This window comes from Limulus polyphemus, unplaced genomic scaffold (assembly GCF_000517525.1).
Source record: "Limulus polyphemus unplaced genomic scaffold, Limulus_polyphemus-2.1.2 Scaffold2074, whole genome shotgun sequence".
NCBI lineage: Eukaryota > Metazoa > Arthropoda > Merostomata > Xiphosura > Limulidae > Limulus > Limulus polyphemus.
Window position 1 is genome coordinate 1 of NW_013667684.1, and position 14,273 is coordinate 14,273.

Sequence of the window (14,273 nt, forward strand, 5' to 3'; positions counted from 1 at the left end):
AAGCTGTCAAAATGATTTATAATTACAGGTGTTTAAATGTTTTTTGTTTCTACACGTATATTATAATAATCTTCTGCATATAGATCATATTTCATGTTTATATAGTAAATTATCCATAACTTAAATTTCATCTAGTGCATACAAACTTATAACCTTCATATGGAAAGGGAACACAAGAAAACATATATTAAAGTACACGTACATGGTCTATATATATATATATATACAGTAAATTAGAATGGGACTGAGATATGTCATACATCTACTTTAGTTAGTCCTGTTTTAAAAACTTTAAATGTATATCAAACTATTACTAATTACTGTATTTTTTGAAGATAATTGTATGATATCAGCAATTTTACATCAAAAATTAACTTTTATTTTTAGTTATTTGCACGTTTTATCAACTATATGGCTTGTGTAGTTTTCAAAACTACACATACATGTCATGATTAACAAAGAATTACTATCTAATTAATGTACACACATACACTGTATATGATCTATGCATTTTAATCTTAGAAAATATTTAATAAATGCTTACCTATTTGACTCAAAAGGGTATGTGATGAACTTTGGATCAAAGGGAATATCAGGCAAAGTATTACAAAATTTCATACGACATACTAACTCAGATCTGAAAAAAAAATTTTAATAACAATATTTAACAATCAAAATAAAAGATGCCCATCGAGCCCAACAAATTTATCTTAACCCTATACGAGAAAGCTAAACATGTAGTTTATGCCTAAAGTATGTGCATTTATCTAAAGAATCCAAACTCAGAACACAGTGATCATTACAAAACCATTCCACTAGGTACATTTTGTAGCACATAAATAATTCTGTCTTAATATCAAACCTGTCTCTAAACTTCTTTATTACTTGTCTAATAATCAAAATCACTTAAGTTCTGGGTCTTTCCAAATTCATTGCACTTTTTCGTGTGTGATCCTGTGTGCCAACTTTTTTTCAGACATTAATACCTGTATTCTTTAATGTTGTATAAGCAAGCTCAGATCTAGTAAAGGACCATAATTTATTTCTTTAAGAAATAAATAACAATATTATTTCATGTATAAGCAGGTATGGATTTAGGGGAGGGATGCAAGGAGTTGAAACTCCCACCCCATCCATCCATTTTTTTCAGAAATTAATAACTATTGCTCAATGCTGTATAAGTAGGCATGGATTTAGAGAAGGGGTTCAAGGGGATTGAAATCCCCACCCCATTCCTTCCATCTATTTTTTTTCTTTCAGAAATTAATAAAAACACATCCAACAGTATCAAAAGAAATATTAGATATCTGTGTTTTTATCTGATTGGTCTATTAATTTCTGTAAACAGCTTTCTTTTTTCAGTTTTTCTGAATTCAACACAACTGAAGTCTACAGTAGTCTGGTTATGGCATCAGCCAGTAACTAATTATTTCTAAACATATAGAACAATATGAATCCCAATTAAACCCTTCCACGGTAAATTTTCATGCCTTGGTACCATTGCTTGTTCCAGACACTAACAACATGCATGTGCTCCAGACTTTATAGGTTTTATTTTTTTTTATCAAAGTCAGTATTGTTTTTCAGAACTTGTAGTGCATACTGGAGGGATTTCGACAATTTGGCAATAAAGTTAGAAAAAGACTTCTACCCTCCAGATAATAGTAAAAAACTTTTTATTTCAGCCAATGTTTGCCATTGTAGCTTCATCGGGAACTAGAAGGACAAGAATTGTTTACAGTTAGCATTGTTTTGGACACCTGCAGCTCATAACATATATTTATTACAAGATTGATTTTCATTGTTTGAAAAATATAATACTCGTAAAGAAGATGTTTATGTATTGTCGATATCCAAAATAACCAAATGTGTGAGTGCTATGACTGTGTAAGTGATGACTTAAAAAAAACAAAAAGAAGCAGACACCATGTTTACAAACATTAAAATATGATTTTAGGTATAGACTTTACAATTTTATTCTAAATTATAATTATGCCTACTTAATTTTAATTACGAAATTTTAAAAGTTTGTGTTTAACTGTTCTTATTTTCATATCAATTGCATTATTAGAAATAAAGATATAAGTTTTGAAATCATTGGATTATAACCCAACTGGGCTTGTAGGTTTTCTAATTGATTTTATTACTGAAGTTACTAGTAGTGTGTAGCTATAAGTAAAAAAACAATGAAATTAATATACATATACATTTATCAGAAGTGCTAGTACAGATCTAGTTGTACCCCCCCTAAAATATTCTGGACTGCCCCCATTTTGAATAACAGTTTCTCAAATTATAGATCTTAACATTTAACATGATTTGAAACATTCTTGAATTGTACATTTGAAAAATGTTCAACATAAGTACTCCATCTAGTGAACTTTAATATTTCTCTATTTTATTTTTCTTTATGAACATCAGTATTGTTTGTAAAATATCATGAATTGATTTTTGCATGTCTTGAAAAATAGTTTTATTTCTAACAATGAAAAAAGTAATCAACTAACTTGCACATGATGTAGGCCTATATCTGAGGCTTGTCATTTGTAAAATTTTATTGTTGATGTTTTTAAGAGTGAAAAGTTTATAAAAACTTGTCTTAAAATATCACAAAGTAATACATTTATTTTCATCAATAACAATTCAGTAGTTTTGTAGAACTCTGTACATAGAAACCCACAGAATGCAATTAATGGTATTTTCAGGTTGTTACAGGTTTTTGTTAATTTTGTACTACTTTGCATGTATGATACATTTTCATGTACAACAGTTTAGGATGAACAAAATATCTTACTCCTAAATTATTGTACTCGAAGAGAGGATTTTCTCTAGCTTTTCATATATTTTTGCTACAAATTTTATGTCTTAATTCTAAGTATTTACACAATTTAACTCAAAAATATTTTATAATTGATATTTTGTCATATTCTGACACTTATTTAGTGTAGTTCATGAAGAAAAATATTCATATTTAGATTTCTGCATAGGTGCAAATAATTTGTCTGTAGAACAACTATCAAAAATTTTTTTTTTTAGAATATTTTTTCCATTCCCAAAGAATAACTATTTTTACTAAGAACCTATTACCTTTTAAGAATATATTCTTGATTTTCAAGCATTTTCCTTAATTTCTTTACAGGCCTTGGTTGAAACTTTGCTATGGTGCTATATCAAGTGGCTAAATCACTTATTACTAAAATATAGCTGTGAAAATAGGTATAATGAAAGTTTTTAAATATGATTGGACAGAGCAAGAATTAGATTGTCATGTATTAACATGGTAATTTATAAATTTAATTTGTTTTTTATAGTTTCTGGAAACTTTCCTTTCAGTTTCTATTTTGTGAATTGTGAAAGTATTTGTGTGTTAAACTATATCTGTCTGAAAGTTACAGAAATTTTCTTCAATGAGAAGGCATCAGATATTTTGAAGCAAGGTAGGTAAGCTTATACAGCTTAGACTGGTTGAATAAGTAAAAAAGAAAATTTTATCAAAAGTTTAACAAAGTAACAAATGTTAAAATTAAAAACAAGATGAACATTTAAAATGCATAATAAAATTTTTATTTGGACAATGACCAAAATTAAAATGACCACATGTTTCAATAGCTTTATGCTTCCATCATCAGGAGTAAAAACCTACATGACAAGCGAGTAAATTTATAAAGCAATGGTTTAACTCATTATAACCTATGAGGGTGGTATGAGTATTGTACATATGAAGTCAATATTTCTTTCCAAAATTGTGCATTATCGTCAGCTAACCCTCCATCTCTAATTAACAAAGAATTATATTTTACAGCATAAAATTTCCATTGATTTTATAATATTGCTCTTGATACAGAGAAGATGAATTGGAAAGAAAGCCTTACTTCCTTCCCAGCTATTGCATTTTTAGGTAGAAGGGACCTGTCTGGATACAACAGAACATAATTGGAATGGTACAATGTCCTACGAACATGAAACACAAACACATCTGAATGTTGATGCCCTCTAGCCAATAACAGAAGAAAATATGTTGTACGTGAAAGATGATATAATGAACATGACACGAAAGGTTCAAAAGGTGGATATATTAATGCGTGTAAAACCACTGTGATATCCCAGTTAGGAACCTGGAAAGGGCAACAAGGAGAAATAACCCAAAATGATTTCAAAAGTAATGACAAAACCAGGGACACAAAATATTTCTTCTCTTAGAAATATTAAAAGTAGCTGATAAGACAGCCTTATACAAGGCAGCAAATGAAGATGCCAAACCTTTGTCAAACAACCATGTCAAAAATTGAGAGCTGTGATGCAGTGGGACACGCAGGCTTAAATCCATATCTGAGAGACCATTGATGATAAGTAAAGCATTTCCTTTGATAAATTTCCAAAGGAGGATGTCAAACAGAACGTGTTAATAAGGACACCACTCAAGACGTCAATCCTTAATGTTGTGAGATGGCTGCATAAAAGCCAGGTATGAAGTTGAAAAATGCCAAATGCTGGATGAAAAATGCCCGACTGAAACTGACATAAGAGAGGTAGAGAGGCTGACACTCCTGAAGATACTGGTGGAGTGGAAACGAGGGCTGGCCTGGCCAATATGGTGCTACCAGAAGAACTTGACAAAAACTGGACCAAATCAGTGTCAAAACCTTGGAATGTAGGCAAATCAGAAGGATCGCAGAAAGATGAAAACCTGTCCAATCCTTGGTGAGAGCATCTACTTCCAAAGCCAGAGGGTGAGGTACTGGAGATCAGAACGATGGGAGCTGAGCAGTCTAGTGTGTAGCAAAAGCATCAATCTATAGTGTCCCTAGACAAGAGTAGATCCAACATGAAACTGGAACATGACAAGCAAGGAGATCAATTTGGTGTTTGTGTGGCCATAGGAGATGATCCACTGTTTGGAAACAAAGATCTGGAGTGAATGCCCCCTTGCCTGGAAATGTACAAGACTATTGTGGAATTGTCTGAATGAAGCAGTACCACCTTCCCTCATAACAATTCATAACCCTGAGCCATAGCTCAGAGATCGATGTGGAGAGAAGCTTCCTCTACTGTCCAAAGTCCCTGGAATTCCATATTTTTTATACAAGCACCTGATGTATCTCTGACTGAGGAGGTGGTAGAGAGGCACCTACTGTTGTGTTGTCTCTGTTCAACCACCAGCTCAGATCTAGCAACTAGAATCTAACAGTCTCACTGGGCAATTCAGTGCATCTGTGCAAATGATCCATTGGTCCTGTAATGACCATTGAAGTGCCCTCATGTGGGCCTGACCTAAAGAAATGAGTTATTCCAAGGATGCCCACATCCCCAAAAGAGATAGAATTGCCCATTCCATTGCCTGAAGGCATAGATGAAAGGTCTAGAATGGTAAAACACCCATAAATGGATGAGGTACTGTGTGGAAGTAAGAATAGACTTCTCCTTTTTGATAAGAAACCCAGCTCTCACAGCTTCTGATAACAGTTTTATTGTGCAGTGCTGCCAAATGGCAAAAAGAAACCAGTTATCTATGTAATGGTAAGTGTGAACACTGGGGGAAGAGGAGATGATGTGAAAAAACTCAAACTATCCAGCAAAAAATGTATGAAGCAGATGTGAGGCCAAATGGTAGAGAACTATACTGAAATACCTGGTTGTCCTGCATAATACTGAGATAACACCTTGAAGACTTGGCAATCGGGATATGAAGGTAGGCATCTGCGACATCAAATTTTGTCAACCATAGTTCAAGAGAAAAGAGCCACCAAAGGAAAAGAAATGACTCTTTGTAAACCGAGGAAGCTAGAGAAAGCAATGGAGATGAGAAAGGTCAATGACCAATCACCCATCTTTTTAGTACTACATACAGCTTAGAATAAAAACCCTTAAAAGAAGAGGTGATGCACTCTATGGTCTCTTTGTGCAGAAGATCCTGGATGGCATGTGCTTGATGGTTGGAAGTAAGGGGGTCCTTGGGAAGTGGAAAGCCAACTGGTATAAGAGACAAAGGAGGAGGAGGAGACGTGAACTGAATGACCAATGACCTGTAGTGAATGTCTCCATACTGACACAAGACCCCACAGAACCCTGGAGTGTGATCCCTGCTGGTAAGGCCAAAATAACCTTTGTATTTCAATGAATCATTGGGCTGAAACAGGAGGTCTGGAAACTCAAATGGGAAATGCAGTAAACCATCCTGTCTAAGAACTTTGGGACAGTCAAGAAGCCAGTGTAGAAAGTGAAAAAAATAGATAGGCCACAACTACTCTAGACTCCATGGAGTCTGGAATTCTCACAAAAATACTGTCTGAGAAAAAGAGCTTCTCTGAGATCTATAATGCCCAATGTAGGAAAGTGAACTCCCTTCAATAAGGCATCTCTCTCCAAAAGATCCCAGCAACAAACCAATCAAGATACCAAGGAGAGAGCAGAAGCCAATAACCTGACCAAAGTGGAAGTCAAGTAATGAATAAGATTCTCCAAAATTTGAGTAGGGAATCTATGATAGGCCTCAGACAACAGTTGCAAATATGATAAAAAATGCAAAACTTTTGTAAGTGAAAGACGAATTCTGGAAACTGAGATTGATTAAGATGAACAGTGGTATTTTGTCTAGAGCCCCAAATAGGAAATAGAGGATCTAACTTCCAAGAGTTCAAATAAGGGTTCTTCATGTGATGGAAAGCCAAGGCATGCAGATCCAGTAAACAAGGAGGACAAGGCATGGCAGCAATTGATCTCCAAATCTCCTTACATGCATAGCAATATCTGATGAAGGTGGAAGGACCAGGTAATCAGACCAGTTTCTCACAATAAAGAAGGTGAAGATTTATAAACCTCAGGAAAAATACTCAAAACATTACAAACATGGCATACTAGTTCTAAACAGGGTGCAGGAGATGGAATGTCCATCCAAGGTTCAGAAGTAGCTGACTCAGCAAAGGAAGCTGCTGGAAAAATAGAGTTTAAACTCTCACTAGTCTGCCCTGTATCTCCCATCAACTCAGCCTCAGAGCTAACAGGAGAAAAAGCACCAGACCACCTGTAAGACTCTACCTCTCAACATATAATGAACTGTATGTCCTCCGCAGAAGGTGCCTCCCCATCAACGCCTGAATAACATTAGACTTGAGGTGGTAGAGGAGGGGCACAGATGACTACGTCTCAGACATGTCTGTGAGCATTCGAAAAACTTCTCCAAAATTTTTAAATTATTTTTTCTATCGTAAATCAAGAAAATAAACAATAAACTCAAGCCCCACAAAAAGGATCTAAAATAATTAAAAAGAAAATGTTGCTTGCCATCTTACCTATTGGTGAAACAGCTCCTGTTGGCTGACTTCCTCTAGCAATGACACAGTCCCTCTTGGCTAGTCTTGGGAGCAGTCTATGCAGGACTCCCAGCCTATCACCAGCCAGAATAACACAGCTTCAGCTCTAGTCAATACTGTATGGTGGATGAAGTCTGCTAATGAGAGCTATTTCTCTGGCAGGTGAGACAGCCCCAATCAGCAAAGACCAGAGTCAAAAAAGCACTTCTCAGGCCCAGGAAGGTCTCATCCTAATGCTGCCCTGAATAAGGGGCCAACTTCTCATCTAAGAACCAGATCCTCAGGGTACTCCTACTGCCCCATACTCATAATTTTGGCAGCATATCAGCCACACGATGGCTACTACCACAGGTACCTGTGTATGAAGCAAAGCAGGTTCTGGCCTTGATGTTGAAATGTGTGAGGAAAGAAGATAGAAACAATTTTCTGAAGAATTTCAGATAGTTAATGCCTGGAATGGCTGATCTCAGGAGCAGCAAGTCCAATGTCTGATCATGAGCTTGGTGGTCCAGCTCTGAATTCCATCACATACCTAAGAAAGATGCAACTAGAATGCTGATATAGTAACTGCCATGTTACACCACTGATTTGCCACAGTGGAGAATCAGGTAATCCATCAGACTGAGTTCAAGACTCAGAAAAGGAGCACTTCAAGGGTCTGGCCACTTATACAATCTGTATCATCAACATGGTAAGCCATACCCTGTGATGGCTCCAGCAGATTGTGATGACACCCTCATGGATATGTTTATCGAGAGACTTATAGTCAAAATGACAAGGCACCACCTATGTGTGAAGGATATCCTCATCCTTACAAATGCTGTTTCCATAGCAACCAAAAACAAAATGGTAAATTCAGCCATTCAAGAGAGGAGGATGCTTGTAGTAGCTGTTACACCTGAGATATACTGTCTTACTCAAGTACCTCCATCATGTTGTAAAGTCGAAACGTGTAGAGTTGTCAACTTTTTGAAGGCCATAGATAGGCCTATATAAAATGTTTTTAATTGTGTACCAGTTTAACGTTGAATATTATTTATGATTTTAACTTTATACACAAGTTCCAAAATACTATAATGATGAACTGATGTTCCATGGGATCATTATCCAATGTCAGCAAGTTTGAGTCCAAGAACAACGAACTACATGACTGTATGGAGCAGAGGGAATAACAGTACCTCAGTATACTTAAGCAGTGTTTAATGGTTTACTAACACAAAGTTAAGTGCATTGATGTCATGTAACATGGTTAAAGAAACCATACATGAAATTAACTTTTCATGTCCAGAAAGCAGACAGCATTAGCTCAACCAGTTATTTGTTTGAAGAGGGATGAATTCTGTTGTTCAGTTATTGTGGGCAAACAGATATCTAATTTAATGCTGGAATGGCCACCAATAAAGTATGTGAAAAGGAAGCAACCAAGGCTGGCTGAAATGCTAAGGTTTCACTCCTCCAACTATGACCAAAAGCAAGTGTGAGGTTACCAATGTTGTTTATTGGTTATGGACTGTGCAAACAGTTTAGTGAAAGTAACCGAATGACTTATATTTATGGGAACATATGGTTGATTGGGTAGAACAATAGTGATCTGCCATAACATATATATATATATATATAGGCATATGTCCGAACAATCTACTGCCAGACATGCTTCTCTAGAACACAAGAGATATAGCCAGAGCTGAGATACAATTAATATTAAAGAATGGGATCATATAACCTTCAGAGAGTGTTTGGTCACCTCCAGTAGTGATTGCTAGGATGAAAAGAAAGTACACCAAGTTTCTGTATTTTTAGGTGGATGAACACGATAACTCATACCGACACTTTTCCCTTGGTGCAAACAGAAGAATGTCTGGTCATGTTGGAAGTTCTCATTTGTTCAACACCTTAGTTCTGAATACTGATAAGTCAAGCTGGATGAAGAGAGCAGACCTAAGATTTTAGCATGAGATGGTTTGTATGAGGTTCATGTCATGCCATTCAGCCAGTATCATATGCCCACCTCTTCTGAAACATTAATGGAGTTTACGCTGAAAGGGCTGTAATGGAAGAAGTGCCTGGTCTATGTTGATGATGGTTTGGTGTTTAGCTGCACTTTTGAGTCTGCAACTGAAAACTTGAGAATGGTATACGACCAGATGAAGAAGGCTTGAAACTGAAACCAAGAAAATACATACAAGTGCACAGAAGTGGCAATTCAAGGTGATATTGTACAAAGAGATGTCTGCAGTTTTCTTGGTTTATGGCCAAGCTCTCCAAGATATCAACACCATTACTCTCATTAAAACTGATATGGATGGAGTGAGGAATATGAACAAGCATTGTGCTCCTGTAAAGCTTGCTTTATTGAGCTTCAGGGCTAGCATATCCATACTGAAATAATGAATTCCTATTAGACACTGCCACCAGCAATAATGATATAAGAGTAGTTTTATCTTAGTTGCAGGATAGAAGTTATGATAGCACACTGGATAACAATGTTGCAAGAACATGACTTTATCATAATGTATATCCTGGGTCCACAACATGGAAATGCAGATGGATTTTCTAATGTCACAGTAAGACCCTGTCCATTCATTGAAGGTCCTACTCTTGGACATTGTGTGGGAGGTGAATCTATTTACACCACAGCAATGTCAAGCCATACAGTAGGAGATCCTACTAGTGGATGGGTGCCATAATTAAAAATTCAGGAGCTCCAAGAAGAGCAACTGAAGAACATAGATCTAGCATAGTTTTCATACTTCAAAGTGGGCTTAGGTTTATCCATTGGTCACTATATTGCCACAACTTGTAGCTGTTGTGTTGACTGAGCAATGGATAGCACAATTCGAAACACTAAAATATATTTACACACAGATCAGGAAGCTAGTCTAAACAGCTAATTGTTCTCAGAGTTGTGCAAAGTGATAAATGTGGTGAAGATGTGCATTTACCCTAATAAACCCTAATCTGATAGTTTAGCAGAACAGGAAATACCAACTTCCAAGCAAATGTTTGTCTAATCTGTTAATCCCAACCAAATGTGAGCAATTTTCTAGCATTATGATGGTATACAGAACAACTGAACAGAGGTTTATGGTCATTTCACCAAACATGTTCATGTAGGAGTTTCCCCATCAACTAGGAAAAGTGTTATCAGAAGTGTTACAACAAGACAGTAAAGGAACAAATGTACCAGTGTGGAGATTGGGTTTGGCTATGTTATGTGCCAGCAGCATAGAAGCAGCTGTGATGTAGCTGGACAAGTGTGTTCCTCATTCTTCAACATATTGGTCTAATAAAATATGAGCTACAGGGCATGCAAAAGCACATGGAGCACATACTGACAAGCTGAGTCTGCAACATCACAGACGAACTTCTTATGAACTGGCTTGACCAGGGGTCTGAGGTTGAGACTGACAAGTTAGAGAAAAAAATATGTCGACTCATCAGATGAGTAGAAAATGTACACATCCAACTGTCCACGCTGAACCAGATTACAAAATACTACAGTTACAGGCAAAGTACTGCTTTGATAGATGGTTGAGCCATTGCTATTGGCCTCCAGGTTGAACTAGATGATCATCATAGAATTAGGACAATCATTGATTGTAGATCACTGACTGATAGAAAGTGGTAATCCTTGCTTTCCAAGCTATCAAGTGATGTTTACAATACAATGTATGCACTACATTGCTCAATTTCCACTTGATGTTTACATAAATAGGATGATTTCTTTATTGTAAGATTAATGAGACCAAAAGGTCTTGCTTTCTCAGTTATCAAGCATAGTTTAACTAAAGGAAATACCTTCCAGATATTGGATAATAGCTACTATATTTACTACCCAAGCAAGGATGGCCATATGATAGAAAAATCAATGACTGAAAGTACATTGGGAACAAAGTGGATTCTTGGATGAAATGTTGTCCAATGTTTCATGAGAATCACTCATGTGATCTAGCTGAGTGACAAGTACACTAGGTCTACATGTAGCTAGATTTTTTATCCATATACCTGGAGAAGTATGATGACTATATGCATGAAAAAGGTGTGTTTCCTCTGAATTGACAATGGTTGACCCTTATTATTTATACGTTTTGTTAATTATTCAAACTGATGCATCATATTTTCTGTGTTGTATTCTGAGACTGGCTAGGATACAACAAATATAGTAGTAGTCTAGGCTCTGTACATATCATGAACAATGGCTGTTATAGCGTGAACCAGTTATGCAAGTGAATTGTAATTTATCAATTTTATTTAAGTCATTTAAAAATAAGATTTTTATGACAAGAACTGATAACACATTACTATCATCATTTTCACATACTTCACCCAATGGCCAATCTCATCTACTGAAAACACACTTGTGATATACTTTGTAAAGAAGTTATCGCATGTTAATACACATTTCACAAAACTCCCAATTATTTGTTTTGGTAATTTAATTTGTCTATTGTAAAGTCATTCTTTCACAATATATTCCATATCTTTGCGGTATGTAGGCCTAACATACATTTTCTACCTTCGTATTTTAATATAGGATTTTTCAAAACTTGTCAATTATTGGGTTGAATGCAACATTTTACAACACATTTAAAAAAATCTTTGTTACTATTGTTCTATCTACCTTGCATGTCATACCTCAGTGACAACACCTGGTCTGACTATGTGAAAAAAAAAGATGTCAACCTGCACCTTGTGTATGAAAGTAGATAGCTGTTTCCTCCAACAGTAGATCAGGTGGTATCTTGAGGTTACAACCTCAGTAGTTTTCTACTAGTACTAATAGTTATGGGTAAAATTAATGTTACTGATTTAACTAAGAAACATGAGGTTTAGTCACTCTGGAAAAAGTCTTGAGAAAGAAAAGAATTTGGATCTATCTCTTCAGCAAAATTCAACTGTCTGATGGACCACACAAATAAAAACAGTGTATGTGTCTTGAATGAAGATTCTTCATTTGTGTTTGTACATTTGTGTCCAGTCTCTTAATTTCTCACAAACTGAGAGAACTCAAAATTACTTTGTAATACCTTCTCAAATCTCCTGTTTTTCTGTGGACCTATCTTGTTACTGTAAGAGAAAACAGTTATACCTGAAAATAATGTATCTTCTCTTGTTAGATATGTACAATTGCGGTTTTAATATTTTCATCTCTCTCTTCCTAGTAATAGTATACACGATAATGGCAGCTCTTAGCGATAGCCATTTTGAATGATTGTAAAAAATATATAATTTTGCTATTTGAATATTATTTTTGTATATTTGTTTCATTTACAACTTCCTACCACTAGATCAACAATATATTCATAATATTATAATATTATTACAGAGTATGTCTAACACACCATAACCATAAAATTAAATTTAAATCAGTATTACTATTAGTATTACTGAACTTTAGACTTACGACGTTATATCGATGACACTAACCAACCTATTATTTTTTATTATGTTTCACATTAGCTTATGTCATTCATGATTAAAAGCAACGGTGTCACGTTGATCTGTTTTGTTAAAGAGTACTTAGCCCGGTAACTTGTGTAATTCTAAGAACTTAAGAGTGAAAGCAAAGCCGAGTATGTTAGAATATGTTGTACATTATGTAACTTTACTTTGAACTTATCTACCTCACCTCTTTTCTCCGGGTCTTAGTTTTCTATCTCGATCTGACGTGCTTGCTTGAGATCCTGTTTGTATTGTAGGAGGCATTATGTGGATAAAAAATTTAGAAGAAACTAATGACAAGCTAACATACGTAAATTAGTTAAGCCTAATATTAAAACACAAACGCCATCACTGCCAATGATAATATTAATACTCTCGTTCAAACCACACTCTCGCATGATGCCTTTTCACCACTCTCGAGGGAATCTGGTCATCAATGATTTTACAAGAAAACACCTAGATATCAACAAAAATTAATATAAAAAGTCTTAAACTCACTCTAAACATGACAAAAATTATTTTTGCAATCATCATATTTTTTTATAAGAATATTTATTTAAAATAACTTTGCATGCATGTGATAAGCAACATTTTTATAGGCAGTTCTAACACAGGCATTATTAAAAAAAGAACAAGATGTGAAAATGTATTTTATTTACCAACATTAAAAGATTTTCCCCTTATTTTTACACACCCCCTCTATAATATTTAAACAACTTTACTGTGAATATTTTTAAAGTTTAAAATAATATCTTACAGTTGTCCCGTCTTGTTTGAAACTTTGCTTGTTTTGAAGGAATCAACAACATGATTCAGACTTAATTTAAAAACTGAGCTGTGATCTCTTTTAATAAGCTATAGTGAATTGCATAATCTTTAAACAATTGCTCTTGGAAAACGTAAAGCTCATATGAATTCAAGTATGAATCTATGTTTCAAAGATTAAATTCAAGTAATTTTTCAAATTAGGTTAATAAAAGCATGAGGCACAGTGTTGGTGCGAAACATTTGAACTTTCCAAAAATCATAAGTATCTATATTTAAAGTTAGCGTATTATATGGATAGCCCTAATGATTTCCATTCAGCAACAAACTAGACTTTCAACCTGGGGAAAATGTTTTGGAATGTAAGAAGGGATGGTGGCTCGAATTGGGTGACATTTTCTGTTATCAAAAAATGACAAACGATTATAAATTTGTTCATCAAAAACAAATTTACGGTGTTTTAATAAAATATTGTTACGTCTGTGTTCGTTTATTAATTTTCCGTAGAAATTCTTTCCGAGAAACTTCTGCGATACAAGTCCTTTCTTGAATAAAACTACTTTATTTTTTGTCAATTCAAATTTGCAATTCACTTAATTTCTACAGTCACTTTAACTTAAACACACGCTATAATTCACAACGATTCACGCACTTTACTTACAATGCCTACCGCCCGCTTGCTCCGATTATCCGTGTCTAGATCTTCAATCTCTCTTTCTGCAACAATTCTTACCATAACTTTATTTGCCGGCTTAT

The 14,273-nt window shown here is 35.0% G+C and overlaps 2 long non-coding RNA genes across 2 annotated transcripts in view; one reads left to right on the forward strand and one right to left on the reverse strand.

Annotated features, from left to right (window-relative positions):
• Window positions 1-509: 509 nt before the first annotated feature.
• On the reverse strand, window positions 510-14,267 carry LOC111087374. The gene is made up of 3 exons (XR_002612074.1): window positions 14,179-14,267; window positions 12,940-13,208; window positions 510-637 (listed from the first exon to the last, which is right to left on the reverse strand). It is a non-coding gene; the product is annotated as an uncharacterized LOC111087374 (long non-coding RNA).
• LOC111087375 overlaps window positions 9,083-14,273 on the forward strand; it is a 26,765-nt gene continuing 21,574 nt past the window's right edge. The window contains exon 1 of the long non-coding RNA XR_002612075.1: window positions 9,083-9,094. This is a non-coding gene — a long non-coding RNA (uncharacterized LOC111087375). The remainder of the gene's footprint in view (window positions 9,095-14,273) is intronic.